The sequence below is a fragment of the Mytilus edulis genome, chromosome 10 (assembly GCF_963676685.1).
Source record: "Mytilus edulis chromosome 10, xbMytEdul2.2, whole genome shotgun sequence".
Taxonomy (NCBI): domain Eukaryota; kingdom Metazoa; phylum Mollusca; class Bivalvia; order Mytilida; family Mytilidae; genus Mytilus; species Mytilus edulis.
This window is the reverse complement of record NC_092353.1, coordinates 68186004-68198974: the sequence shown is the minus strand read 5'-3', so window position 1 is coordinate 68198974 and position 12971 is coordinate 68186004. Positions and strand designations below refer to the sequence as shown.

Here is a 12971-nt window from a genome sequence, read left to right as displayed (position 1 = left end):
TAACATTAAGATTTTAGCTTTAATAAATCAGTAAAAGAAAAAAAAAGAAAAAAAACACACCCTGTTTTCTTCTTCCAAGAAGAGAAGAAAACAGTCAATCTTTCGTCGACGTTATCTTTCAACATCCGTGATTGACTTGACATCATAAAGGATCATCGCCAACGTTACCAAGTTAGATTAACGAACAGCTGAGCATTAGAAAGACATCACCGTTGAGCTGGTAAATGTGTGTTTTCTTCTCCCGTATCATGTGCACTGTTTCTGCAATCTGACATGCCATGTATAGTTACATCTAGTCATTCTATGGAGAAAAGTTTCTTTGGATTATCTTGCAAACTGAGTGGTGAGTAGCAAAAAATATCCTGCCAGCCGCCGGATTGTTCCGTGCCGGAACCCGGGATTGAACCGGGGGCCTTTAGATCTTCAGTCTAACGCTCTCCCAACTGAGCTATTCCGGCTGACATGGATTGTTGTGCAATTAGGTGGATTTATAGGTATTGAGCTGTTAAGACCAATGATATAATTACATGAAACTGAAAGTGCATGTGCATGTGCAAATTAAGAAAATTATTTTCTTGTGTTGGAAATTGTATGGATGGCTAAGGAATAAATTTAGAAATAACTATAGATACCAGTATAGTTTCAAACACGTGTTCTAAGAATATTTATCGTTCATTTCTATGTGAAAAAGTCCGTGTACATATTAACATTAAGATTTTAGCTTTAATAAATCAGTAAAAGAAAAAAAAAGAAAAAAAACACACCCTGTTTTCTTCTTCCAAGAAGAGAAGAAAACAGTCAATCTTTCGTCGACGTTATCTTTCAACATCCGTGATTGACTTGACATCATAAAGGATCATCGCCAACGTTACCAAGTTAGATTAACGAACAGCTGAGCATTAGAAAGACATCACCGTTGAGCTGGTAAATGTGTGTTTTCTTCTCCCGTATCATGTGCACTGTTTCTGCAATCTGACATGCCATGTATAGTTACATCTAGTCATTCTATGGAGAAAAGTTTCTTTGGATTATCTTGCAAACTGAGTGGTGAGTAGCAAAAAATATCCTGCCAGCCGCCGGATTGTTCCGTGCCGGAACCCGGGATTGAACCGGGGGCCTTTAGATCTTCAGTCTAACGCTCTCCCAACTGAGCTATTCCGGCTGACATGGATTGTTGTGCAATTAGGTGGATTTATAGGTATTGAGCTGTTAAGACCAATGATATAATTACATGAAACTGAAAGTGCATGTGCATGTGCAAATTAAGAAAATTATTTTCTTGTGTTGGAAATTGTATGGATGGCTAAGGAATAAATTTAGAAATAACTATAGATACCAGTATAGTTTCAAACACGTGTTCTAAGAATATTTATCGTTCATTTCTATGTGAAAAAGTCCGTGTACATATTAACATTAAGATTTTAGCTTTAATAAATCAGTAAAAGAAAAAAAAAGAAAAAAAACACACCCTGTTTTCTTCTTCCAAGAAGAGAAGAAAACAGTCAATCTTTCGTCGACGTTATCTTTCAACATCCGTGATTGACTTGACATCATAAAGGATCATCGCCAACGTTACCAAGTTAGATTAACGAACAGCTGAGCATTAGAAAGACATCACCGTTGAGCTGGTAAATGTGTGTTTTCTTCTCCCGTATCATGTGCACTGTTTCTGCAATCTGACATGCCATGTATAGTTACATCTAGTCATTCTATGGAGAAAAGTTTCTTTGGATTATCTTGCAAACTGAGTGGTGAGTAGCAAAAAATATCCTGCCAGCCGCCGGATTGTTCCGTGCCGGAACCCGGGATTGAACCGGGGGCCTTTAGATCTTCAGTCTAACGCTCTCCCAACTGAGCTATTCCGGCTGACATGGATTGTTGTGCAATTAGGTGGATTTATAGGTATTGAGCTGTTAAGACCAATGATATAATTACATGAAACTGAAAGTGCATGTGCATGTGCAAATTAAGAAAATTATTTTCTTGTGTTGGAAATTGTATGGATGGCTAAGGAATAAATTTAGAAATAACTATAGATACCAGTATAGTTTCAAACACGTGTTCTAAGAATATTTATCGTTCATTTCTATGTGAAAAAGTCCGTGTACATATTAACATTAAGATTTTAGCTTTAATAAATCAGTAAAAGAAAAAAAAAGAAAAAAAACACACCCTGTTTTCTTCTTCCAAGAAGAGAAGAAAACAGTCAATCTTTCGTCGACGTTATCTTTCAACATCCGTGATTGACTTGACATCATAAAGGATCATCGCCAACGTTACCAAGTTAGATTAACGAACAGCTGAGCATTAGAAAGACATCACCGTTGAGCTGGTAAATGTGTGTTTTCTTCTCCCGTATCATGTGCACTGTTTCTGCAATCTGACATGCCATGTATAGTTACATCTAGTCATTCTATGGAGAAAAGTTTCTTTGGATTATCTTGCAAACTGAGTGGTGAGTAGCAAAAAATATCCTGCCAGCCGCCGGATTGTTCCGTGCCGGAACCCGGGATTGAACCGGGGGCCTTTAGATCTTCAGTCTAACGCTCTCCCAACTGAGCTATTCCGGCTGACATGGATTGTTGTGCAATTAGGTGGATTTATAGGTATTGAGCTGTTAAGACCAATGATATAATTACATGAAACTGAAAGTGCATGTGCATGTGCAAATTAAGAAAATTATTTTCTTGTGTTGGAAATTGTATGGATGGCTAAGGAATAAATTTAGAAATAACTATAGATACCAGTATAGTTTCAAACACGTGTTCTAAGAATATTTATCGTTCATTTCTATGTGAAAAAGTCCGTGTACATATTAACATTAAGATTTTAGCTTTAATAAATCAGTAAAAGAAAAAAAAAGAAAAAAAACACACCCTGTTTTCTTCTTCCAAGAAGAGAAGAAAACAGTCAATCTTTCGTCGACGTTATCTTTCAACATCCGTGATTGACTTGACATCATAAAGGATCATCGCCAACGTTACCAAGTTAGATTAACGAACAGCTGAGCATTAGAAAGACATCACCGTTGAGCTGGTAAATGTGTGTTTTCTTCTCCCGTATCATGTGCACTGTTTCTGCAATCTGACATGCCATGTATAGTTACATCTAGTCATTCTATGGAGAAAAGTTTCTTTGGATTATCTTGCAAACTGAGTGGTGAGTAGCAAAAAATATCCTGCCAGCCGCCGGATTGTTCCGTGCCGGAACCCGGGATTGAACCGGGGGCCTTTAGATCTTCAGTCTAACGCTCTCCCAACTGAGCTATTCCGGCTGACATGGATTGTTGTGCAATTAGGTGGATTTATAGGTATTGAGCTGTTAAGACCAATGATATAATTACATGAAACTGAAAGTGCATGTGCATGTGCAAATTAAGAAAATTATTTTCTTGTGTTGGAAATTGTATGGATGGCTAAGGAATAAATTTAGAAATAACTATAGATACCAGTATAGTTTCAAACACGTGTTCTAAGAATATTTATCGTTCATTTCTATGTGAAAAAGTCCGTGTACATATTAACATTAAGATTTTAGCTTTAATAAATCAGTAAAAGAAAAAAAAAGAAAAAAAACACACCCTGTTTTCTTCTTCCAAGAAGAGAAGAAAACAGTCAATCTTTCGTCGACGTTATCTTTCAACATCCGTGATTGACTTGACATCATAAAGGATCATCGCCAACGTTACCAAGTTAGATTAACGAACAGCTGAGCATTAGAAAGACATCACCGTTGAGCTGGTAAATGTGTGTTTTCTTCTCCCGTATCATGTGCACTGTTTCTGCAATCTGACATGCCATGTATAGTTACATCTAGTCATTCTATGGAGAAAAGTTTCTTTGGATTATCTTGCAAACTGAGTGGTGAGTAGCAAAAAATATCCTGCCAGCCGCCGGATTATTCCGTGCCGGAACCCGGGATTGAACCGGGGGCCTTTAGATCTTCAGTCTAACGCTCTCCCAACTGAGCTATTCCGGCTGACATGGATTGTTGTGCAATTAGGTGGATTTATAGGTATTGAGCTGTTAAGACCAATGATATAATTACATGAAACTGAAAGTGCATGTGCATGTGCAAATTAAGAAAATTATTTTCTTGTGTTGGAAATTGTATGGATGGCTAAGGAATAAATTTAGAAATAACTATAGATACCAGTATAGTTTCAAACACGTGTTCTAAGAATATTTATCGTTCATTTCTATGTGAAAAAGTCCGTGTACATATTAACATTAAGATTTTAGCTTTAATAAATCAGTAAAAGAAAAAAAAAGAAAAAAAACACACCCTGTTTTCTTCTTCCAAGAAGAGAAGAAAACAGTCAATCTTTCGTCGACGTTATCTTTCAACATCCGTGATTGACTTGACATCATAAAGGATCATCGCCAACGTTACCAAGTTAGATTAACGAACAGCTGAGCATTAGAAAGACATCACCGTTGAGCTGGTAAATGTGTGTTTTCTTCTCCCGTATCATGTGCACTGTTTCTGCAATCTGACATGCCATGTATAGTTACATCTAGTCATTCTATGGAGAAAAGTTTCTTTGGATTATCTTGCAAACTGAGTGGTGAGTAGCAAAAAATATCCTGCCAGCCGCCGGATTGTTCCGTGCCGGAACCCGGGATTGAACCGGGGGCCTTTAGATCTTCAGTCTAACGCTCTCCCAACTGAGCTATTCCGGCTGACATGGATTGTTGTGCAATTAGGTGGATTTATAGGTATTGAGCTGTTAAGACCAATGATATAATTACATGAAACTGAAAGTGCATGTGCATGTGCAAATTAAGAAAATTATTTTCTTGTGTTGGAAATTGTATGGATGGCTAAGGAATAAATTTAGAAATAACTATAGATACCAGTATAGTTTCAAACACGTGTTCTAAGAATATTTATCGTTCATTTCTATGTGAAAAAGTCCGTGTACATATTAACATTAAGATTTTAGCTTTAATAAATCAGTAAAAGAAAAAAAAAGAAAAAAAACACACCCTGTTTTCTTCTTCCAAGAAGAGAAGAAAACAGTCAATCTTTCGTCGACGTTATCTTTCAACATCCGTGATTGACTTGACATCATAAAGGATCATCGCCAACGTTACCAAGTTAGATTAACGAACAGCTGAGCATTAGAAAGACATCACCGTTGAGCTGGTAAATGTGTGTTTTCTTCTCCCGTATCATGTGCACTGTTTCTGCAATCTGACATGCCATGTATAGTTACATCTAGTCATTCTATGGAGAAAAGTTTCTTTGGATTATCTTGCAAACTGAGTGGTGAGTAGCAAAAAATATCCTGCCAGCCGCCGGATTGTTCCGTGCCGGAACCCGGGATTGAACCGGGGGCCTTTAGATCTTCAGTCTAACGCTCTCCCAACTGAGCTATTCCGGCTGACATGGATTGTTGTGCAATTAGGTGGATTTATAGGTATTGAGCTGTTAAGACCAATGATATAATTACATGAAACTGAAAGTGCATGTGCATGTGCAAATTAAGAAAATTATTTTCTTGTGTTGGAAATTGTATGGATGGCTAAGGAATAAATTTAGAAATAACTATAGATACCAGTATAGTTTCAAACACGTGTTCTAAGAATATTTATCGTTCATTTCTATGTGAAAAAGTCCGTGTACATATTAACATTAAGATTTTAGCTTTAATAAATCAGTAAAAGAAAAAAAAAGAAAAAAAACACACCCTGTTTTCTTCTTCCAAGAAGAGAAGAAAACAGTCAATCTTTCGTCGACGTTATCTTTCAACATCCGTGATTGACTTGACATCATAAAGGATCATCGCCAACGTTACCAAGTTAGATTAACGAACAGCTGAGCATTAGAAAGACATCACCGTTGAGCTGGTAAATGTGTGTTTTCTTCTCCCGTATCATGTGCACTGTTTCTGCAATCTGACATGCCATGTATAGTTACATCTAGTCATTCTATGGAGAAAAGTTTCTTTGGATTATCTTGCAAACTGAGTGGTGAGTAGCAAAAAATATCCTGCCAGCCGCCGGATTGTTCCGTGCCGGAACCCGGGATTGAACCGGGGGCCTTTAGATCTTCAGTCTAACGCTCTCCCAACTGAGCTATTCCGGCTGACATGGATTGTTGTGCAATTAGGTGGATTTATAGGTATTGAGCTGTTAAGACCAATGATATAATTACATGAAACTGAAAGTGCATGTGCATGTGCAAATTAAGAAAATTATTTTCTTGTGTTGGAAATTGTATGGATGGCTAAGGAATAAATTTAGAAATAACTATAGATACCAGTATAGTTTCAAACACGTGTTCTAAGAATATTTATCGTTCATTTCTATGTGAAAAAGTCCGTGTACATATTAACATTAAGATTTTAGCTTTAATAAATCAGTAAAAGAAAAAAAAAGAAAAAAAACACACCCTGTTTTCTTCTTCCAAGAAGAGAAGAAAACAGTCAATCTTTCGTCGACGTTATCTTTCAACATCCGTGATTGACTTGACATCATAAAGGATCATCGCCAACGTTACCAAGTTAGATTAACGAACAGCTGAGCATTAGAAAGACATCACCGTTGAGCTGGTAAATGTGTGTTTTCTTCTCCCGTATCATGTGCACTGTTTCTGCAATCTGACATGCCATGTATAGTTACATCTAGTCATTCTATGGAGAAAAGTTTCTTTGGATTATCTTGCAAACTGAGTGGTGAGTAGCAAAAAATATCCTGCCAGCCGCCGGATTGTTCCGTGCCGGAACCCGGGATTGAACCGGGGGCCTTTAGATCTTCAGTCTAACGCTCTCCCAACTGAGCTATTCCGGCTGACATGGATTGTTGTGCAATTAGGTGGATTTATAGGTATTGAGCTGTTAAGACCAATGATATAATTACATGAAACTGAAAGTGCATGTGCATGTGCAAATTAAGAAAATTATTTTCTTGTGTTGGAAATTGTATGGATGGCTAAGGAATAAATTTAGAAATAACTATAGATACCAGTATAGTTTCAAACACGTGTTCTAAGAATATTTATCGTTCATTTCTATGTGAAAAAGTCCGTGTACATATTAACATTAAGATTTTAGCTTTAATAAATCAGTAAAAGAAAAAAAAAGAAAAAAAACACACCCTGTTTTCTTCTTCCAAGAAGAGAAGAAAACAGTCAATCTTTCGTCGACGTTATCTTTCAACATCCGTGATTGACTTGACATCATAAAGGATCATCGCCAACGTTACCAAGTTAGATTAACGAACAGCTGAGCATTAGAAAGACATCACCGTTGAGCTGGTAAATGTGTGTTTTCTTCTCCCGTATCATGTGCACTGTTTCTGCAATCTGACATGCCATGTATAGTTACATCTAGTCATTCTATGGAGAAAAGTTTCTTTGGATTATCTTGCAAACTGAGTGGTGAGTAGCAAAAAATATCCTGCCAGCCGCCGGATTGTTCCGTGCCGGAACCCGGGATTGAACCGGGGGCCTTTAGATCTTCAGTCTAACGCTCTCCCAACTGAGCTATTCCGGCTGACATGGATTGTTGTGCAATTAGGTGGATTTATAGGTATTGAGCTGTTAAGACCAATGATATAATTACATGAAACTGAAAGTGCATGTGCATGTGCAAATTAAGAAAATTATTTTCTTGTGTTGGAAATTGTATGGATGGCTAAGGAATAAATTTAGAAATAACTATAGATACCAGTATAGTTTCAAACACGTGTTCTAAGAATATTTATCGTTCATTTCTATGTGAAAAAGTCCGTGTACATATTAACATTAAGATTTTAGCTTTAATAAATCAGTAAAAGAAAAAAAAAGAAAAAAAACACACCCTGTTTTCTTCTTCCAAGAAGAGAAGAAAACAGTCAATCTTTCGTCGACGTTATCTTTCAACATCCGTGATTGACTTGACATCATAAAGGATCATCGCCAACGTTACCAAGTTAGATTAACGAACAGCTGAGCATTAGAAAGACATCACCGTTGAGCTGGTAAATGTGTGTTTTCTTCTCCCGTATCATGTGCACTGTTTCTGCAATCTGACATGCCATGTATAGTTACATCTAGTCATTCTATGGAGAAAAGTTTCTTTGGATTATCTTGCAAACTGAGTGGTGAGTAGCAAAAAATATCCTGCCAGCCGCCGGATTGTTCCGTGCCGGAACCCGGGATTGAACCGGGGGCCTTTAGATCTTCAGTCTAACGCTCTCCCAACTGAGCTATTCCGGCTGACATGGATTGTTGTGCAATTAGGTGGATTTATAGGTATTGAGCTGTTAAGACCAATGATATAATTACATGAAACTGAAAGTGCATGTGCATGTGCAAATTAAGAAAATTATTTTCTTGTGTTGGAAATTGTATGGATGGCTAAGGAATAAATTTAGAAATAACTATAGATACCAGTATAGTTTCAAACACGTGTTCTAAGAATATTTATCGTTCATTTCTATGTGAAAAAGTCCGTGTACATATTAACATTAAGATTTTAGCTTTAATAAATCAGTAAAAGAAAAAAAAAGAAAAAAAACACACCCTGTTTTCTTCTTCCAAGAAGAGAAGAAAACAGTCAATCTTTCGTCGACGTTATCTTTCAACATCCGTGATTGACTTGACATCATAAAGGATCATCGCCAACGTTACCAAGTTAGATTAACGAACAGCTGAGCATTAGAAAGACATCACCGTTGAGCTGGTAAATGTGTGTTTTCTTCTCCCGTATCATGTGCACTGTTTCTGCAATCTGACATGCCATGTATAGTTACATCTAGTCATTCTATGGAGAAAAGTTTCTTTGGATTATCTTGCAAACTGAGTGGTGAGTAGCAAAAAATATCCTGCCAGCCGCCGGATTGTTCCGTGCCGGAACCCGGGATTGAACCGGGGGCCTTTAGATCTTCAGTCTAACGCTCTCCCAACTGAGCTATTCCGGCTGACATGGATTGTTGTGCAATTAGGTGGATTTATAGGTATTGAGCTGTTAAGACCAATGATATAATTACATGAAACTGAAAGTGCATGTGCATGTGCAAATTAAGAAAATTATTTTCTTGTGTTGGAAATTGTATGGATGGCTAAGGAATAAATTTAGAAATAACTATAGATACCAGTATAGTTTCAAACACGTGTTCTAAGAATATTTATCGTTCATTTCTATGTGAAAAAGTCCGTGTACATATTAACATTAAGATTTTAGCTTTAATAAATCAGTAAAAGAAAAAAAAAGAAAAAAAACACACCCTGTTTTCTTCTTCCAAGAAGAGAAGAAAACAGTCAATCTTTCGTCGACGTTATCTTTCAACATCCGTGATTGACTTGACATCATAAAGGATCATCGCCAACGTTACCAAGTTAGATTAACGAACAGCTGAGCATTAGAAAGACATCACCGTTGAGCTGGTAAATGTGTGTTTTCTTCTCCCGTATCATGTGCACTGTTTCTGCAATCTGACATGCCATGTATAGTTACATCTAGTCATTCTATGGAGAAAAGTTTCTTTGGATTATCTTGCAAACTGAGTGGTGAGTAGCAAAAAATATCCTGCCAGCCGCCGGATTGTTCCGTGCCGGAACCCGGGATTGAACCGGGGGCCTTTAGATCTTCAGTCTAACGCTCTCCCAACTGAGCTATTCCGGCTGACATGGATTGTTGTGCAATTAGGTGGATTTATAGGTATTGAGCTGTTAAGACCAATGATATAATTACATGAAACTGAAAGTGCATGTGCATGTGCAAATTAAGAAAATTATTTTCTTGTGTTGGAAATTGTATGGATGGCTAAGGAATAAATTTAGAAATAACTATAGATACCAGTATAGTTTCAAACACGTGTTCTAAGAATATTTATCGTTCATTTCTATGTGAAAAAGTCCGTGTACATATTAACATTAAGATTTTAGCTTTAATAAATCAGTAAAAGAAAAAAAAAGAAAAAAAACACACCCTGTTTTCTTCTTCCAAGAAGAGAAGAAAACAGTCAATCTTTCGTCGACGTTATCTTTCAACATCCGTGATTGACTTGACATCATAAAGGATCATCGCCAACGTTACCAAGTTAGATTAACGAACAGCTGAGCATTAGAAAGACATCACCGTTGAGCTGGTAAATGTGTGTTTTCTTCTCCCGTATCATGTGCACTGTTTCTGCAATCTGACATGCCATGTATAGTTACATCTAGTCATTCTATGGAGAAAAGTTTCTTTGGATTATCTTGCAAACTGAGTGGTGAGTAGCAAAAAATATCCTGCCAGCCGCCGGATTGTTCCGTGCCGGAACCCGGGATTGAACCGGGGGCCTTTAGATCTTCAGTCTAACGCTCTCCCAACTGAGCTATTCCGGCTGACATGGATTGTTGTGCAATTAGGTGGATTTATAGGTATTGAGCTGTTAAGACCAATGATATAATTACATGAAACTGAAAGTGCATGTGCATGTGCAAATTAAGAAAATTATTTTCTTGTGTTGGAAATTGTATGGATGGCTAAGGAATAAATTTAGAAATAACTATAGATACCAGTATAGTTTCAAACACGTGTTCTAAGAATATTTATCGTTCATTTCTATGTGAAAAAGTCCGTGTACATATTAACATTAAGATTTTAGCTTTAATAAATCAGTAAAAGAAAAAAAAAGAAAAAAAACACACCCTGTTTTCTTCTTCCAAGAAGAGAAGAAAACAGTCAATCTTTCGTCGACGTTATCTTTCAACATCCGTGATTGACTTGACATCATAAAGGATCATCGCCAACGTTACCAAGTTAGATTAACGAACAGCTGAGCATTAGAAAGACATCACCGTTGAGCTGGTAAATGTGTGTTTTCTTCTCCCGTATCATGTGCACTGTTTCTGCAATCTGACATGCCATGTATAGTTACATCTAGTCATTCTATGGAGAAAAGTTTCTTTGGATTATCTTGCAAACTGAGTGGTGAGTAGCAAAAAATATCCTGCCAGCCGCCGGATTGTTCCGTGCCGGAACCCGGGATTGAACCGGGGGCCTTTAGATCTTCAGTCTAACGCTCTCCCAACTGAGCTATTCCGGCTGACATGGATTGTTGTGCAATTAGGTGGATTTATAGGTATTGAGCTGTTAAGACCAATGATATAATTACATGAAACTGAAAGTGCATGTGCATGTGCAAATTAAGAAAATTATTTTCTTGTGTTGGAAATTGTATGGATGGCTAAGGAATAAATTTAGAAATAACTATAGATACCAGTATAGTTTCAAACACGTGTTCTAAGAATATTTATCGTTCATTTCTATGTGAAAAAGTCCGTGTACATATTAACATTAAGATTTTAGCTTTAATAAATCAGTAAAAGAAAAAAAAAGAAAAAAAACACACCCTGTTTTCTTCTTCCAAGAAGAGAAGAAAACAGTCAATCTTTCGTCGACGTTATCTTTCAACATCCGTGATTGACTTGACATCATAAAGGATCATCGCCAACGTTACCAAGTTAGATTAACGAACAGCTGAGCATTAGAAAGACATCACCGTTGAGCTGGTAAATGTGTGTTTTCTTCTCCCGTATCATGTGCACTGTTTCTGCAATCTGACATGCCATGTATAGTTACATCTAGTCATTCTATGGAGAAAAGTTTCTTTGGATTATCTTGCAAACTGAGTGGTGAGTAGCAAAAAATATCCTGCCAGCCGCCGGATTGTTCCGTGCCGGAACCCGGGATTGAACCGGGGGCCTTTAGATCTTCAGTCTAACGCTCTCCCAACTGAGCTATTCCGGCTGACATGGATTGTTGTGCAATTAGGTGGATTTATAGGTATTGAGCTGTTAAGACCAATGATATAATTACATGAAACTGAAAGTGCATGTGCATGTGCAAATTAAGAAAATTATTTTCTTGTGTTGGAAATTGTATGGATGGCTAAGGAATAAATTTAGAAATAACTATAGATACCAGTATAGTTTCAAACACGTGTTCTAAGAATATTTATCGTTCATTTCTATGTGAAAAAGTCCGTGTACATATTAACATTAAGATTTTAGCTTTAATAAATCAGTAAAAGAAAAAAAAAGAAAAAAAACACACCCTGTTTTCTTCTTCCAAGAAGAGAAGAAAACAGTCAATCTTTCGTCGACGTTATCTTTCAACATCCGTGATTGACTTGACATCATAAAGGATCATCGCCAACGTTACCAAGTTAGATTAACGAACAGCTGAGCATTAGAAAGACATCACCGTTGAGCTGGTAAATGTGTGTTTTCTTCTCCCGTATCATGTGCACTGTTTCTGCAATCTGACATGCCATGTATAGTTACATCTAGTCATTCTATGGAGAAAAGTTTCTTTGGATTATCTTGCAAACTGAGTGGTGAGTAGCAAAAAATATCCTGCCAGCCGCCGGATTGTTCCGTGCCGGAACCCGGGATTGAACCGGGGGCCTTTAGATCTTCAGTCTAACGCTCTCCCAACTGAGCTATTCCGGCTGACATGGATTGTTGTGCAATTAGGTGGATTTATAGGTATTGAGCTGTTAAGACCAATGATATAATTACATGAAACTGAAAGTGCATGTGCATGTGCAAATTAAGAAAATTATTTTCTTGTGTTGGAAATTGTATGGATGGCTAAGGAATAAATTTAGAAATAACTATAGATACCAGTATAGTTTCAAACACGTGTTCTAAGAATATTTATCGTTCATTTCTATGTGAAAAAGTCCGTGTACATATTAACATTAAGATTTTAGCTTTAATAAATCAGTAAAAGAAAAAAAAAGAAAAAAAACACACCCTGTTTTCTTCTTCCAAGAAGAGAAGAAAACAGTCAATCTTTCGTCGACGTTATCTTTCAACATCCGTGATTGACTTGACATCATAAAGGATCATCGCCAACGTTACCAAGTTAGATTAACGAACAGCTGAGCATTAGAAAGACATCACCGTTGAGCTGGTAAATGTGTGTTTTCTTCTCCCGTATCATGTGCACTGTTTCTGCAATCTGACATGCCATGTATAGTTACATCTAGTCA

The 12971-nt window shown here is 37.0% G+C and overlaps 18 non-coding genes across 18 annotated transcripts; all 18 read right to left on the bottom strand.

Annotated features, from left to right (window-relative positions):
• Nucleotides 1-385: 385 nt before the first annotated feature.
• Trnaf-gaa (transfer RNA phenylalanine (anticodon GAA)) lies at nt 386-458 on the bottom strand. The gene has a single exon. It is a non-coding gene; the product is annotated as a tRNA-Phe (tRNA).
• A 631-nt stretch (nt 459-1089) lies between these two features.
• Nucleotides 1090-1162, bottom strand: Trnaf-gaa (transfer RNA phenylalanine (anticodon GAA)). The gene has a single exon. It is a non-coding gene; the product is annotated as a tRNA-Phe (tRNA).
• A 631-nt stretch (nt 1163-1793) lies between these two features.
• Nucleotides 1794-1866, bottom strand: Trnaf-gaa (transfer RNA phenylalanine (anticodon GAA)). The gene has a single exon. It is a non-coding gene; the product is annotated as a tRNA-Phe (tRNA).
• A 631-nt stretch (nt 1867-2497) lies between these two features.
• On the bottom strand, nt 2498-2570 carry Trnaf-gaa (transfer RNA phenylalanine (anticodon GAA)). The gene has a single exon. It is a non-coding gene; the product is annotated as a tRNA-Phe (tRNA).
• A 631-nt stretch (nt 2571-3201) lies between these two features.
• Trnaf-gaa (transfer RNA phenylalanine (anticodon GAA)) lies at nt 3202-3274 on the bottom strand. The gene has a single exon. It is a non-coding gene; the product is annotated as a tRNA-Phe (tRNA).
• Nucleotides 3275-3905: 631 nt separating this feature from the next.
• Nucleotides 3906-3978, bottom strand: Trnaf-gaa (transfer RNA phenylalanine (anticodon GAA)). Its single transcript has one exon. It is a non-coding gene; the product is annotated as a tRNA-Phe (tRNA).
• Nucleotides 3979-4609: 631 nt separating this feature from the next.
• On the bottom strand, nt 4610-4682 carry Trnaf-gaa (transfer RNA phenylalanine (anticodon GAA)). The gene has a single exon. It is a non-coding gene; the product is annotated as a tRNA-Phe (tRNA).
• Nucleotides 4683-5313: 631 nt separating this feature from the next.
• Nucleotides 5314-5386, bottom strand: Trnaf-gaa (transfer RNA phenylalanine (anticodon GAA)). The gene has a single exon. It is a non-coding gene; the product is annotated as a tRNA-Phe (tRNA).
• Nucleotides 5387-6017: 631 nt separating this feature from the next.
• On the bottom strand, nt 6018-6090 carry Trnaf-gaa (transfer RNA phenylalanine (anticodon GAA)). Its single transcript has one exon. It is a non-coding gene; the product is annotated as a tRNA-Phe (tRNA).
• A 631-nt stretch (nt 6091-6721) lies between these two features.
• On the bottom strand, nt 6722-6794 carry Trnaf-gaa (transfer RNA phenylalanine (anticodon GAA)). Its single transcript has one exon. It is a non-coding gene; the product is annotated as a tRNA-Phe (tRNA).
• A 631-nt stretch (nt 6795-7425) lies between these two features.
• Trnaf-gaa (transfer RNA phenylalanine (anticodon GAA)) lies at nt 7426-7498 on the bottom strand. Its single transcript has one exon. It is a non-coding gene; the product is annotated as a tRNA-Phe (tRNA).
• Nucleotides 7499-8129: 631 nt separating this feature from the next.
• Trnaf-gaa (transfer RNA phenylalanine (anticodon GAA)) lies at nt 8130-8202 on the bottom strand. Its single transcript has one exon. It is a non-coding gene; the product is annotated as a tRNA-Phe (tRNA).
• A 631-nt stretch (nt 8203-8833) lies between these two features.
• On the bottom strand, nt 8834-8906 carry Trnaf-gaa (transfer RNA phenylalanine (anticodon GAA)). Its single transcript has one exon. It is a non-coding gene; the product is annotated as a tRNA-Phe (tRNA).
• Nucleotides 8907-9537: 631 nt separating this feature from the next.
• Trnaf-gaa (transfer RNA phenylalanine (anticodon GAA)) lies at nt 9538-9610 on the bottom strand. Its single transcript has one exon. It is a non-coding gene; the product is annotated as a tRNA-Phe (tRNA).
• A 631-nt stretch (nt 9611-10241) lies between these two features.
• On the bottom strand, nt 10242-10314 carry Trnaf-gaa (transfer RNA phenylalanine (anticodon GAA)). Its single transcript has one exon. It is a non-coding gene; the product is annotated as a tRNA-Phe (tRNA).
• A 631-nt stretch (nt 10315-10945) lies between these two features.
• Trnaf-gaa (transfer RNA phenylalanine (anticodon GAA)) lies at nt 10946-11018 on the bottom strand. The gene has a single exon. It is a non-coding gene; the product is annotated as a tRNA-Phe (tRNA).
• Nucleotides 11019-11649: 631 nt separating this feature from the next.
• Nucleotides 11650-11722, bottom strand: Trnaf-gaa (transfer RNA phenylalanine (anticodon GAA)). The gene has a single exon. It is a non-coding gene; the product is annotated as a tRNA-Phe (tRNA).
• A 631-nt stretch (nt 11723-12353) lies between these two features.
• On the bottom strand, nt 12354-12426 carry Trnaf-gaa (transfer RNA phenylalanine (anticodon GAA)). Its single transcript has one exon. It is a non-coding gene; the product is annotated as a tRNA-Phe (tRNA).
• Between the last annotated feature and the right edge of the window lie 545 nt (nt 12427-12971).